The following is a 15,003-nucleotide window of genomic DNA, read 5'->3' on the forward strand; positions in this document are numbered from 1 at the left end:
ACCTAAAACCATTCAATTGCTCTAGCACCGCCGACGAAACCCAAAATCCATCATTTAGATAGTGATATCGTCATTTCCGTGAAATTTTCCAAATTTTCGAAACTTTGAAGAATTTTCATTTCCAAATGGCTTAGTATTTTTTCACCAAACTTGACACCATGCATGTTCTTGATGTCAAGAATTTTTAGTAAATTTTTCACGTAATTCTGAGACCGAAAATTTTTGAGCTAGTTCTTCTGTTAATTGTATAGGCAGTACTGATTCTGTTCATTCCAGTATTTGTCTATAACTCGACCTATATTCTTGAGATCATTTCTGAACCTTTACCCTTATGTTTTCGATGTAGGATATGACTGACCAAAATAGCTATATTAAGAGCTTAGAGAGGAAGCTAGAGAAGCTCAAGGAACATAACTATTGCCTAGAGCTGGACAAAGATGAATTAGAGCGGCGAACAGAACACTTGAGAAGGGATGTTCAACGTTATGCTCATTATCTACATGAAGCAGAAGAGAGGAATATGAAGGCTCAAGAAGAGTTTGAAACCTCCCAAGAGACTGTCGCAGAATTCATCGAGTTACGTGATACACTAGTTGAGAAGATCTAAGTGCTTAAGGATCAGAATCAGCAACTTGTGCATCAACATAATCAGTATTGTGGGTAGACGGATGCTCAGATTCATGAGTTGCAAGACACTGTTGAAGTTCTTAGCGACCAGAATGCAGTTCTGCATGGTCATATTGAACATCTAGAAGCAGTAATAGCCAACCATGAAGATGAACCCGAGGAGGATCCCGAAGAAGAAGAAGAAGTTGAAGAGGATCATATGGATTTAGATTTGGGAGAAGTGATAGATTAGAACATCAGTAGTAGTTCTTTGTAATAACACTTGTCCCATTTGCATTTCTGTTTTCATTTCGAAGTTCAGTTGTAATTGCACTTTCTTGGGAAATCAATAAAAGTTATTTTAATCCATTGGTTTCATATTTAATTTTTGGAGCAATTACTCAATCATTGTGATTCCTTTGTTTAGTATCTATTCTGTCATCAACCTTAGAACTTTCATAATTGTAGGAAATGGACGGAAGACCAGTGAGAAACAACCGCAACCCTCGTTACAACAATCGTAACAACAACCGTAATGACGAAGAGGCACAACAACCCCAACAGCAACCACCAGCAGTTGGCCTCAGTCAAGTGGATTTGATGGCTATAGCCATGATTGTGGCAACCAAGCTACAAGGGTTGGTCAAACCTAATGCTAACCAGCCACCGCCACCACCTCCAGCTCAGAATGGGACGAAACAGAAATATGAGGCTCTCCGAAGAGCAAGAGTTCCAAACTTCGATGGAAGCTCCGATCCTGAAGTCGGACAAAATTGGATGAAGGAGGTGGAGAATCATCTTCTGCTACTTGAGGTTCCACAAGGGATCAAAGTAGATGTGATTACACCTTTTCTTGTGGACAAAGCAACCAAATGGTGGGAAAGAGTCTCACCAGCTATGGTAAGGGCGGGACCTATCACTTGGCAAAGGTTCCGAGAGGCATTTTTGAAGCAGTACTTCCCGACAGCAGTCCGAGTGCAGAAGCTGTCAGAATTTGAAAGCTTGGTTCAAGAACCAAACATGACAGTGGTAGAGTATTCATCTAAGTTCCACTCATTGAGAACTTACTCCCCAACCATCATGGGAGACGAGGACTTGAAGATGCATCGCTTCAAGAAGGGATTGAACAGCCATATTCAATCTGCCCTTGCCGTTATCGAGCCCAATAGTTTTGATGAATTGATGGGAGCCGCCATCAGGGCTGAGAATGACATCAAGAGGCGTGAAGGCGAGAACAAACTCAAACGTCCTCAGCCAAGCCAGTACCAATCGGGCCAGCAATTCAAGAGGCATAGGTTTTCAAGCAACCAATTTACCAGTGCTCCATCCAAAGTAACCACTTCTTCTCAATCAAACAAAGAAGGAGTCAAGTGCCAAACTTGCGGATTCACACACACTGGTGAATGTCGTAGGAATTCTGGAGCTTGTTTTCGTTGTGGAAAGATGGACCATCGCATTGCTCAATGTCCTCTTCCAGATCCAAGGAACGGACCAGCAGGAGGAACAACTCCAAACAAGCCTAAGGAGAACAAGCCAAATGCTCGAGTTTATACTATCACTCAAGAGGAGGCCGACAACTCAAATGATGTCGTAGCTGGTACCATTCTAATCAATAATATACCTGCCTATATGTTATTTGATTGTGGTGCTACGCATTCATTCATGTCTAAGATATTTGCCAAGAAGTTAGGAGCTAAGTCTGATAACTTAGAAGAACCATATAGAGTAGCAACTCCTGCTAATCGAATTTTAGAAACTCGCACTCTATATCGGAATATTGGTGTTCTCATAGAAGATCAGAATTTCAAGGCAAACCTGATTCAACTAAACATGGTGGAATTCGACATAATTCTTGGAATGGATTGGTTAGCCAAGAATCATGCTTTAGTAGACTGTCATGGAAAGACGGTAACCATCCAAGCTCCACACCAAGAGAAACTTTTATTTCATGGCAAGACCAAAGAACGAAAGACTCTTCTTTCTGCTTCTCAAACTTGGAAAGCCATGAAAAGTGGAGAAGAAGTTTACCTAGCTATGTTAAGCGAGGTAAAGAGAGAAACCACACTTACACTAGAAGAGATTCCGGTAGTACAAGAATTCCCGGATGTCTTTCTTGAAGAACTCCCTGGCGAACTTCCCGACCGCGAGGTGGAATTTGAGATTAATTTAGTGCCCAATGCTGCACCAATCTCAAAAGCACCATACCGAATGGCTCCGGCAGAGTTGAAAGAACTCAAAGAGCAACTTCAAGAATTGTTGGACAAGAAGCAAATCCGACCAAGCGCATCTCCGTGGGGAGCTCCTGTCCTATTTGTAAAGAAGAAGGACGGAAGCATGAGGATATGTATTGATTACAGAGAGCTGAATAAGATTACAATAAAAAACAAGTATCCGCTTCCAAGGATAGATGACTTGTTTGACCAACTCAAAGGAGCTTTAGTCTTTTCCAAGCTCGACTTAAGGTCAGGCTACCACCAATTGAAGGTCAAATAAGACGATATTCCAAAGACAGCCTTCAGAACAAGGTACGGATGATGCCGTTCGGATTAACAAACGCTCCGGCAGTATTCATGGATCTCATGAACAGAGTGTTTAAACCATTTCTTGACAAGTTTGTTGTGGTATTCATCGACGACATTCTAGTATATTCATCAAGTGAAGAAGACCATAAAGAACATCTTCGTCTCACCCTCCAGAAGCTGAGAGAAAATGAACTATACGCCAAGTTCAAGAAATGCGAATTTTGGCTAGAAAGCGTCACATTCTTGGGACACATAATATCAGCAGCAGGAGTATCTGTGGACCCTAAGAAAGTAGAGGCAATCTCAGATTGGCCTAGACCAAAGAATGTGACAGAAATTCGAAGCTTCTTGGGATTAGCAGGCTATTATCGAAAATTTGTTGAAGGATTCTCTTCAATAGCCATACCCCTCACCAAGCTCACACAGAAGAACTCTAAGTTTCAATGGAGTGAAAAATGTGAGCAAAACTTTGAGACTTTGAAGAAGAAGCTTACATCCACGCTAGTGTTGGTATTGTCAACTGAAGGCAAAGACTTCACCATCTACAGTGATGCATCTAAAGAAGGTTTAGGATGTGTACTCATGCAAGAGGGAAGGGTGATTGCATACGCATCAAGGCAGTTGAAGCCGTATGAACAAAATTACCCAACGCATGATCTCGAACTAGCTGCAGTGGTATTCGCACTAAAGATTTGGAGACATTATCTTTATGGGGCCAAGTGTGAGATTTTCACCGATCACCAAAGTCTCAAATATTTGTTCACACAAAAGAAACTAAATATGAGACAAAGACGATGGATCGAATTCATGAAGGATTACGACTTGACAATAAGCTACCATATAGGCAAAGCCAACAAAGTAGCATATGCTTTAAGTCGAAAAAATATGAGTAAGGTGATCCTGACATCACTTTCAGCACAACCATGTCTTCGAGAGACAATCAAGATAAGTCAAGATAGAGATTCCGCTTTGGTGAAACTAAAAGAGCAAGTTAAAGAAGGAAAATCACCAGATTTCGAGACGGATAACAAAGGAATCTTGTGGATGAAAGGACGATTGTGCGTACCAGACATCGATAATCTTCGACAAGAAGTAATGTCTGAGGCACATAAGTCGAAATTTTCAGTCCATCCTGGCAGTACCAAGATGTACAGATATTTGAAGAAAAATTTTTGGTGGAGTGGAATGAAGAAAAACGTGGCAATATTTGTTTCCAAGTGTCACGTGTGCCAGCAAGTCAAGGCAGAGCACCAAAGACCTGAAGGACTTCTGCAACCTCTAGAAATTCCAGAATGGAAATGGGAACACATTTCTATGGATTTCGTTGTGGGTTTACCAAAGACGAGACAAGGTCATGATGGAATATGGGTAATCGTAGATAGACTCAAAAAATCTGCGCATTTCTTACCTGTCCGCATGAACTATAATTTGGACAAGCTAGCCATATTGTACATGAAGGAGATCGTACGATTGCATGGGAGTTCCGGCCAGCATACAATCCGACAGAGTTCCTAGATTTACGTCCCGTTTTTGGAACTATGGGGACTAAAGTTACGCTTAGTACGGCCTACCATCCGCAGACTGATGGCCAAACTGAGAGGACAATACAAACTCTAGAAGATATGCTGAGAGCATGTGCCTTGGACTTCAGTGGTAATTGGAGCGAACATCTGCCCTTAATCGAGTTCGCATACAATAATAGTTACCACAGCAGCATTGGAATGGCACCATACAAAGCTTTGTATGGACGAAAATGTCGATCACCACTATATTGGGATGAAGTCGGGGAAAAAGCCATCGTGGGACCCGAACTGATCCAAGAAACAGTGGATAAAGTTGCTTTGATCAAAGAAAGATTAAAAGCTGAACAAGATTGACAGAAAAGTTAGGCTGACTTGAAAAGAAGACCCTTGGAATTCGAAATTGGAGAGAAGGCATATGTGAAAGTGTCACCCATGAAGGGTGTAATCCGATTCAATAAGGCTGGGAAACTGAATCCCAGATACGTCGGACCATTTGAAATTCTTGAGAAAGTGAGAACACTTGCTTATAGATTAGCACTCCCACCTGACATGTCAAGAATTCATAATGTATTCCACGTCTCGCAGCTGAGGAGATATATTTCTGATCCGAGTCACATTCTGGAAGCTGGACCACTTCTGGTTGGGAGCAATCTGAATGAAGAGCTGAAGTATGAAGAAATTCCGATTCGAATTGTGGATTTCAAAGACCAAGTACTGAGGCGACGAACTATTCCATATGTCAAAGTACAATGGTCCAACCACACCGAAAGAGAAGCTACTTGGGAGTTGGAAGAAAAGATGCGAGAACAATACCATTATCTCTTTGAAGATCATGTATAGCCAAGTTTCGAAGACGAAACTTATCATAAAGAGGGAGGGATGTGAGAACCGAATTCCCAGCAGCTAACAATTCCAGCAACAGTCAATAATTCAGAAGATGATATTTTCCAGCAGACGGATTTCCAGCAGAAGCTATTATCTCAGAAGCTGGTATCTTTCCAGCTTATTAGAATCCAGCAGACAGAATCCAGCAGCAGAAGAGCGAATTCCAGCAGACAGTTACTGATTCAGCTTAGACTTGTAACTGAAGCATTAACATGGAATAAAGGCCGTTAATGGCAGATTATGGTCATTAATAAGGAGGCTAACAGTCAGATTTTGGCCTATAAATAACACCCTCAAGTCTCTGAAATGGGTTACACAAGCTTTGAGATTATCACTTAAATTTCGAGTTAAGAGAGAGTGCCTTTGTCAAGCAGTAAAATACAGTAGCGAGAGCAGCCAAATTCCAGTAGACTTCAACCGAAACTTTATAGCAAATCACGATAAGTGGGCTTATATATAAATATCTTAAAATCAGTTTGATAAATCTGTTTTAAAGTACAGTTTCTGTATGTGTATTTCTGATATATGATTTTGAAGCACTGAAACTCCCTAGTGAACTAATGGTAGGAATATATATTCTGAACATTTCTGAATTCTGATTCTGATTCTGATTCTGCCCTCACCCCTTAGAGGAGAGAACATATAGGAGACTGATATCAGTTTAGCCATGAAATTCACTAACGTTCTCAGTGCTTACTAATTCTGATTTCTGTTCTGAAACCTGTGATTTCTGAATTCTAGTTTCTGTTCTGAAAAGATGAGTTTCTGTATATTATTGTATTACTGTTTCTGTTGAAAATGATTTCGAAAACTGGGAGTTATTCCCGCCCCTGCTTACTGAGTGACAATCATATCACTCACCCACCAAACCCATCTCATATAAGAACGAGGAAGAAAAGTTAGAAGAAGAAGAGCAGATTCAATTTTGGGGCTGGTGATGAAGATTGTTGTTCTCAGTTCTGATTTATATTTTAAATTCCGCTGCATCTGTTTAGATATTGTAATTCTGGTTTTACATTTCCGCTCTAAAACACTATTAATTGAGTTGTATCAGACAATGAATATTCAGTATTATGAATAAAAGACTGGTTTCTGAATTTTGTACTTCTGAGGCTTGTTGTTTTTGAATGTAAATTTGAGAGCAACGCCGGTATCAACCAACCCCCGTCCCGGGGCGTGACACAACATAACAATTTTATAACATTTTCGAAACATACATATAATTACAGCATGCTTTTCATAATCATAACATTGTATCCGTAACATAACAACACTGCGATTTTTCACCTTTCAACGGTTTACTGACGTCAGTCCCTAAGTTTTAATCCTCTAAGGGGGCGAGGCCATAAAACGGTTCTATCCCACCGTTGAGGGCCATATGTTGAAATTCCACCCATTTTCAGGGAATCTTCACAGTGTCAACACATACACGTAACAATTTTCGTAGAAACGTATAGACGGGAGACGAAGCTCGACCGAATTTTAAAACCAAAACCGAAAATTTAAGTTGCATCAAACCGAAATTTAAAACAGCCCACTTAGAGTGTATTTTGATGCTAAAAACGTGGATGCTTGGCTTCGGAATTTGGATCGCTTCTCGTTCTTGCTCGGACGGTGCTTCGGCTTCGATTTTTAGACTAAATTCGTGACGATATTTGGGCAAAGTTTCGGCTATGGAGATGCTGAAATTTTCGAGATTTTCAGCAAGGGAATTCGAAATTGGGGTGTGGGGAATGATTAAGGGTGGTGGCTTATTTATAGGTGGAGTGGAGAGGAGCTAATCATGGCATCACAATCTTACCAAATGGCCTTCAAGGTCAAACGATTTTTTTGCTACAAAATCATTCCATGATGAGTTTATTTTGCTACCAATTTGCAAGATTCATTCCTTAATCCCTTGCCTCTAATAATTTCGAAAATATGGTGGCTAGGTGAGGAGATTTGCTTCCAATTTTCTTGTAGGGTCCTATGCATTCATGCATCAAAATATCTAGGTATAAATCTTAGTGGGGATTTTCGAAAATATGCAATGTATATGCCTTAGTCTTCTAGGTCTAGTATATTACATTCCAATCCTTGCAATATATTCCCCAAATTTCGAAATTATACATGGCATGCATGACTTATTATTGTATTTCCAAGGTATTCCAATATATCTATCAAAATATATATACCCAATTTATAGTAATAAAATCCTAAAAATTCCTTACAAATATTAATTACATTAGTGCAAGATTTCGGTTCTCACACTTTTGTCGGCAAACATTAAATGGGGTGGGGACAAAAATTATTAAAACGTTTTTTTTTTGCAGGCTTGGAAAGTTTGCTAATAATTCAGACGGAATTTGAGTACACGTTTTTAACGCGTATTCACACGGTCAAGAGGCTCTATAAATAGAGCTCTCCCCTTCATTCTGAAATCATCCCTTCTTCGAGTTTTCTCTTATCTCATAAGTATTTGAGTGCTTAGTTCTATAATATTTGTGAAGTGTTTTGTTCTCCTGTATTAAGAGAGTGTGTGATCTCTTTGGAAACACAGTGAGTGAGTTGTACACCACAAAATATTATAGTGAAATTCTTTTCATCTTGCCCGTGGTTTTTACCCTAATAATTTTTAGGGGTTTTCCACGTAAATCTCGGTGTCCAGTTTATTCTTTATTTTCGGGTTTTATTATCTCAAATTCCGCACGTGGGACCAACAAGTGGTATCAGAGCCTTGGTTTAAAATTTCTTAAAATTCTGAGTATGCTCTGTGGTTGCAGCCTAGACTGATCTTCCACATCAGAAAAGATTTTTTGAGATTTTTTATTTAAGGCGTGATTATTTTGTCCAGTCTACTAAAATTGTTGTAGACATAATGGCGGGAAGGTACGGTATAGCAAAGTTCAATGGAAGCAATTTTATGCTGTGGAAAATAAAGATACAAGCAGTTTTAAGAAAGGAGAATTGCTTGGCTGCTATTGGAGATAGACCAGTGGAAATTACGGATGATGGAAAGTGGAATGAGATGAATGATAATGCTGTTGCCAATTTACACTTGGCTATAGCAAGCGAAGTATTGTCAAGTATCTCTGAGATAAAAACAGCCAAAGTTATTTGGGATACTCTGACAAAGATGTACGAGGTCAAGTCGCTACACAACATGATTTTCCTAAAGAGAAGGCTTTATACTCTTCGGATGGCGGAATCTTCATCGATGACCGACCATATCAATACACTAAATACTCTATTTGCCCAACTCACTTCCATGGGGCATAAAATAGGAGAAAATGAACGTGCGGAGCTTTTACTTCAAAGTCTACCAGATTCATATGATCAACTTATCATCAACATTACCAACAATATTCTTATGGGCTTTCTAAGATTCGACGATGTCTTAACTGCGGTTCTTGGAGAAGAAAGCCGGCGCAAGAATAAGGAAGATAGGTTGGTAACATCGAAGCAGGCATAGGCTTTACCAATGATAGGAGGAAGATTTATGGACCGTGACTCCTGTGGGAGCCAAAGACGAGGTAGATCAAAGTCAAGAAGTAAGAAGAAAAATATTTACTGCTTTAAATGTGGCGGTAAAGGGCACTTCAAGAAAGAGTGTACGAGTATCGATAAAAGTTCTCAAGGAAATGTGGCTAGTACTTCAGGCAGTGGTGAAATATTATTCAGCGAAGCGGCAACTGTTGCAGAAGGCAGACACAAATTTTGTGACACATGGATTATGGATTCAGGAGCGACGTGGCACATGACGTCTCGGAGAGAATGGTTTGATCATTATGAACCAGTCTCAGGAGGATCTGTATTCATGGGGAATGATCATGCCTTAGAAATCGCTGGGGTCGGTACTATCAAAATTAAAATGTTTGATGACACCATTCGCACCATACAAGAGGTACGACATGTGAAAGGACTGACGAAGAATCTTTTGTCCTTGGGGCAATTGGATGATATCGGGTGCAAAACTCGGATCGAGAATGGGATCATGAAAATTGTGAAGGGAGCGCTTGTGGTTATGAAGGCGGAAAAAGTTGCTGCAAATCTGTATGTAATTTTGGGAGAAACACACAATGAGGTGGAACTAGCTGTAGTATCAATTGGTTCAGGAGAAGAATTAACAGTGTTATGGCATAGAAAGCTCGGGCATATGTCAGAACGAGGGTTGAAAATTCTCTCAGAACGGAAGCTGCTGTCGGGACTTACAAAAAGTTTCACTACCCTTTTGTGAGCACTGTGTTACCAGTAAACAACACAGATTAAAGTTTGGAGCTGATTCATTCGGATGTTTGGCAAGCACCGGTTGTATCCCTAGAAAGAGCGAGATACTTTGTCTCGTTAATTGATGATTTCTCTAGGAGATGTTGGGTGTATCCAATCAAGAAGAAATAAGATGTTTTTCAGATCTTCAAAGATTTCAAAGCGCGGGTTGAACTTGATTCTGAAAAGAAAATCAAGTGTTTGAGGACTAACAATGGAGGAGAATATACCAGTGATGAATTTGATGCATACTGTCAACATGAGGGCATCAAGACACAATTCACGACGGCTTACACACCTCAACAGAATGGAGTGGCGGAGCGGATGAATAGAACCTTGTTGGACAGAACAAGAGCTATGTTGAGGACTGCGGGTCTAGACAAGTCATTTTGGGCGGAGGCAGTCAAAACCGCTTAATATTTTATCAATCGTTCTCCTTCAGTGGCGATTGATCTGAAGACTCCGATAGAGATGTGGACCGGGAAGCCGACAGATTATTCTCATTTGCATACATTTGGAAGTCCGATGTATGTTCTGTACAATGAGCAAGAAAGATCGAAGTTGGATTCGAATTCCAGAAAATGTATCTTCTTGGGTTATGCTGATGTAGTAAAAGGGTTTCCCTTGTGGGATCCTACTGTTCACAAGCTTGTCATCAGCAGGGATGTTATCTTCGAGGAAGATAAAGTAAAGGGAGACAAAGGCACAACGAATTCAGAAACTACTATTTTTCAGGTGGAAAATAAGACGGACGAAGGTCAAGTTTCTTGTGAAGCAGTACCAGAGCACGAAGAACAAGAACATATTGAGTATGAGGTTTCCAATGTGAGGCAGTCAACTCGAGACAGAAGACCACTAGGTTGGCTTTCAGATTATGTCACTGAAAGCAACATTGCATATTGTCTATTATCAGAGGATGGTGAGCCATCAAGTTTCCACGAGGCTACTCAAAGCTCGGATGTATCCTTGTGGATGATAGCAATGCAAGAAGAGTTGGAGGCATTAGACAGGAATAAAACTTGGGATCTTGTTACACTACCACAAAGGAGGAAAGCCATTGGTAACAGATGGGTGTATAAGATCAAGGTGATGACAATAACCAAGTGGAGCGGTATCGTTCTAGATTGGTGGTAAAAGGGTATGCTCAGAAAGAAGGCATTGACTTCAATGCGATATTTTCTCCTGTGGTTCGGCTTACAAAAGTCAGAGTGGTGCTGGCATTGTGTGCGGTGTTTGACCTACATCTAGAACAGCTAGATGTGAAAACGACATTTCTCCATGGAGATCTTGAAGAAGAAATTTATATGCTCCAGCCAGAAGGTTTTGCGGAAAAAGGCAAAGAGAACTTGGTTTGCATGTTGAACAAATCTCTGTACGGTCTCAAACAGGCGCCGAGGTGTTGGTACAAGAGATTTGATTCCTATATCATGAGCCTTGGATACAACAGACTGAGTGCAGATCCTTGTACATATTTCAAGAAGTCTGGTGATGATTATATTATTTTGCTGTTGCATGTGGACGACATGTTGGTAGCAGGCCCCAACAAAAATCAGGTCCAAGGATTGAAGGCACAGTTGGCTACGGAATTTGATATGAAGGACTTGAGACCAGCAAACAAGATTCTAGGGATGCAAGTTCACCGAGACAGAAGTAACAGAAAGATTTGGCTTTCCCAGAAAAATTATTTGAAGAAAGTCTTGCAACGCTTCAACATGCAAGATAGTAAGCCAATATCGACCCCTCTTCCAATGTGTCCTAGCAGTGAAGCAGAGAGGATGGAGATGTCTCGAGTACCATATGCATCAGCAGTGGGAAGTCTGGTGTTCGCCATGATATGTACAAGACCGGACATTGCTCAAGCAGTGGGAGCAGTTAGTCGGTATATGGCAAATCCTGGACGAGAGCATTAGAGCACTGTTAAGAGGATTCTTAGATACATCAAGGGTACCTCGAATGCTGCATTATGTTATGGAGGATCGAATTTTACACTCAGGGGCTTTGTCGATTCAGATTATGCAGGTGATCCTGATAAGAGGAAATCTACTACTGGTTATGTGTTTACACTTGCAGGGGGAGCAGTAAGCTGAGTTTCAAAACTGCAGACAGTTGTGGCGTTATCTACAACAGAGGCAGAATACATGACAGCTACTCAAGGTTGCAAGGAGACAATATGGATCAAAAGGTTATTGGAGGAGATCGGGCACAAACAAGAAAATGTTTCTTTGTTTTGTGACAGTCAGAGTGCCTTGCACATTGCAAGGAATCCAGCCTTTCATTCCAAGACAAAACACATTTGAGTACAATTTCACTTTGTTCGAGAAGTAGTAGAAGAAGAAAGCGTGGATATGCAGAAGATCCATACAAAGGACAACATAGCTGATTTTCTGACCAAGCCAGTGAACACTGATAAGTTTGAGTGGTGTAGATTCTCAAGTGGCCTAGCAGAGACGTAAGCAGCAGGTAATGGCTAGATTGAAAGGATGTGTGGAGATGTGTTTGATTCTCAATCAAATCTCCAAGTGGGAGAAATGTCGGCAAACATTAAATGGGGTGGGGACAAAAATTATTATAACGTTTTTTTTGCAGGCTTGGAAAGTTTGCTAATAATTCAGACGGAATTTGAATACGCGTTTTTAACGTGTATTCACACGGTCAAGAGGTCCTATAAATAGAGGTCTCCCCTTCATTCTGAAATCATCCCTTCTTCGAGTTTTCTCTCATCTTATAAGCATTTGAGTGCTTAGTTCTATAATATTTGTGAGGTGTTTTGTTCTCCTGTATTAAGAGAGTGTGTGATCTCTTTGAAAACACAGTGAGTGAGTTGTACACCACAAAATATTATAGTGGAATTCTTTTCATCTTGCCCGTGATTTTTACCCTAATAATTTTTAGGGGTTTTCCACGTAAATCTCGGTGTCCAGTTTATTCTTTATTTTCGGGTTTTATTATCTCAAATTTCGCACGTGGGACCAACAACTTTCGCTAGTATATAGTTCAAAGAGCGTTCTCGTGAGTCAGGTTCAAATTGGATGAGTTATTTGGTTAAGTATAGATCCAAGCTTAGTTGAATAACAATTAAATATCACATATTGAATGATTTCCAAATACAAAGGTAATAAGATTTGTGTTTTAATTTTATTTGATTCACAAGTTTGATAAAGGGTGATTTTTCTTTTTTTTTTTTGAACTTAACCAACTATATACTTGTGGCATCGGATTTTCATAGAGGGTACTACACGATCCACGCTCAATGCGGATTAATTCACTAGAAGGGGTCGACCGAACCTCTCACCGGACCGAGGTTCGAGTCATCAAATTATTAAGGTTTTAGGTCATCTTTAAATTATTTTTTTTTTTTTGGAATATTATAACACGATCGAGCTGTTCTAAATAAGCCATCGACTTAAAATTTAATTAAGTAGTTTAAGGAATATTTGAATCTAGAATTATTGTTGTTGTTATTATTATTATTATTATTATTTTGAATTATTGAATCTGTTTGAAGATGAATTAATTATATATTATTTTCCAATGAAAAAACATCGATAAATTACCTGGATTTCAAAATCTGAACATATTTTATAAAAGTATATAAATGTTTTATAGTAAATTAATATTCTTTTAAGGAAAGACAGAGTATGACGAAAGTGAAGGGAACAAGAAATTAATTAGATGTATTTTAGTAGTACTACGTAATATTTGTTTTACTAAATAATTGCATGTATGTTAAAAAAAAATAAAAGTCGTGGCAACTCAAATTTGGGGTACAATGACATTCAATTATTAAAATTTTAAAGTCTTAACGAATGGATACTTAATATGAATTGGAGTATCAATTATTTTTTTTTTCCTACTGATTTCTGTTTTTTTTTTTAAATAAATATGAATTGGAGTATCAATTTTTTATATATTTTTTCAACTGATTTCTGTTTTTTTTAAAAAAAACAAAAGAGTTTACAAACTACTTTAGGAATTCATAAAAATATGTGAGGATATTAATACAACGATAAGTGAACTCTAAAACAATTTAAAATTTAAACATGTTTACCAATTTTCATTTCGCTACGGCGCTGCCCAAAGCACGCGGAGAGGAGAAAAAACGAGTCTCCGCTTTCGCAATCGCGGTTTTTCAGAGTATTGAACCAAAAAGGTATGTCTACATTACACACAAGAAGTTTGCAAACATGGGAATATGTTTGAAGCAAATTTAACTTCTCGAGCGCATGATTAATTTATGTGGAGAGTGAATTTTAACTTGTTAGGTTTTCAAAATTTTACGAGTAGACGATTATTTGATTTGATGGATCAATGAAAGGTTTCTCATCAGATCTGTTCACAAGGATTTACAGAAATTTGATAGAGCTTTATATTTTGGTAAATTTATAGTTTTAATCTACTAATTTGTAAATTTTTTTTAAAAAAAATAGTCTTTTTTCACTTGGGACTTACATGACGCGGAAAATGATAACATAAAATCGATCGCAGAAAATGAAGACATAAAATCGATTACAGAGAGCCACCTCTGGCAGAGAGACACAAACACAATTATACATATAAATTTGTGTGTGTTTGTAATTGGAATGTTGTTTATCTTTTAATTTGAGTGCTTACTAGGGTTCAGAGCAGATGAATTAAGTAATTTCCTCAAAATTTAGCTAACTAGCGCTCGTAACGAGACAAATTATGAGATAATTTATAACTCGACCCGATTCATGAAAGAATATTATATTTTATACTAAAATATTATTTTTTTTATTTTAAATATGAATCAAGTTAATATATTTAATCGAAATAGATTTGTGAGACTGTCTTAAAAAAAAAAAAACTATTAATTAATTAATAGGATATTCAGTTGATTAATTATCTAATAAGTTCATTGGTTATTATACATACAATTGTACTAACGTAGAGGACTCTAATGATCTTTTATTGTGTCCAATTCTTATTTAAAGAAACAGACTCTGATTCAAATCCATGGCTCCCCGTCGCCACCGTGATCGGAGTAGCAGAGACAACTTCCGACTACGACCGCCGGTTTCTGAACCCTTTTTGACTTCTGTGGTAGGGTTTTTAGCCTCTCTTCATGTTCCTGTTTCTCACGAACCATATGATGAGATTGACTGGTCTCGTCCCCGAAATTCGTGGAACATTCATCAGGAGCAAACTTACTTCAATATGTTTGGTCATATCGCCAGTGACGACTTCACGATTGATCAGCTGCT

Source organism: Primulina tabacum, chromosome 12 (assembly GCF_025594145.1).
Source record: "Primulina tabacum isolate GXHZ01 chromosome 12, ASM2559414v2, whole genome shotgun sequence".
NCBI lineage: Eukaryota > Viridiplantae > Streptophyta > Magnoliopsida > Lamiales > Gesneriaceae > Primulina > Primulina tabacum.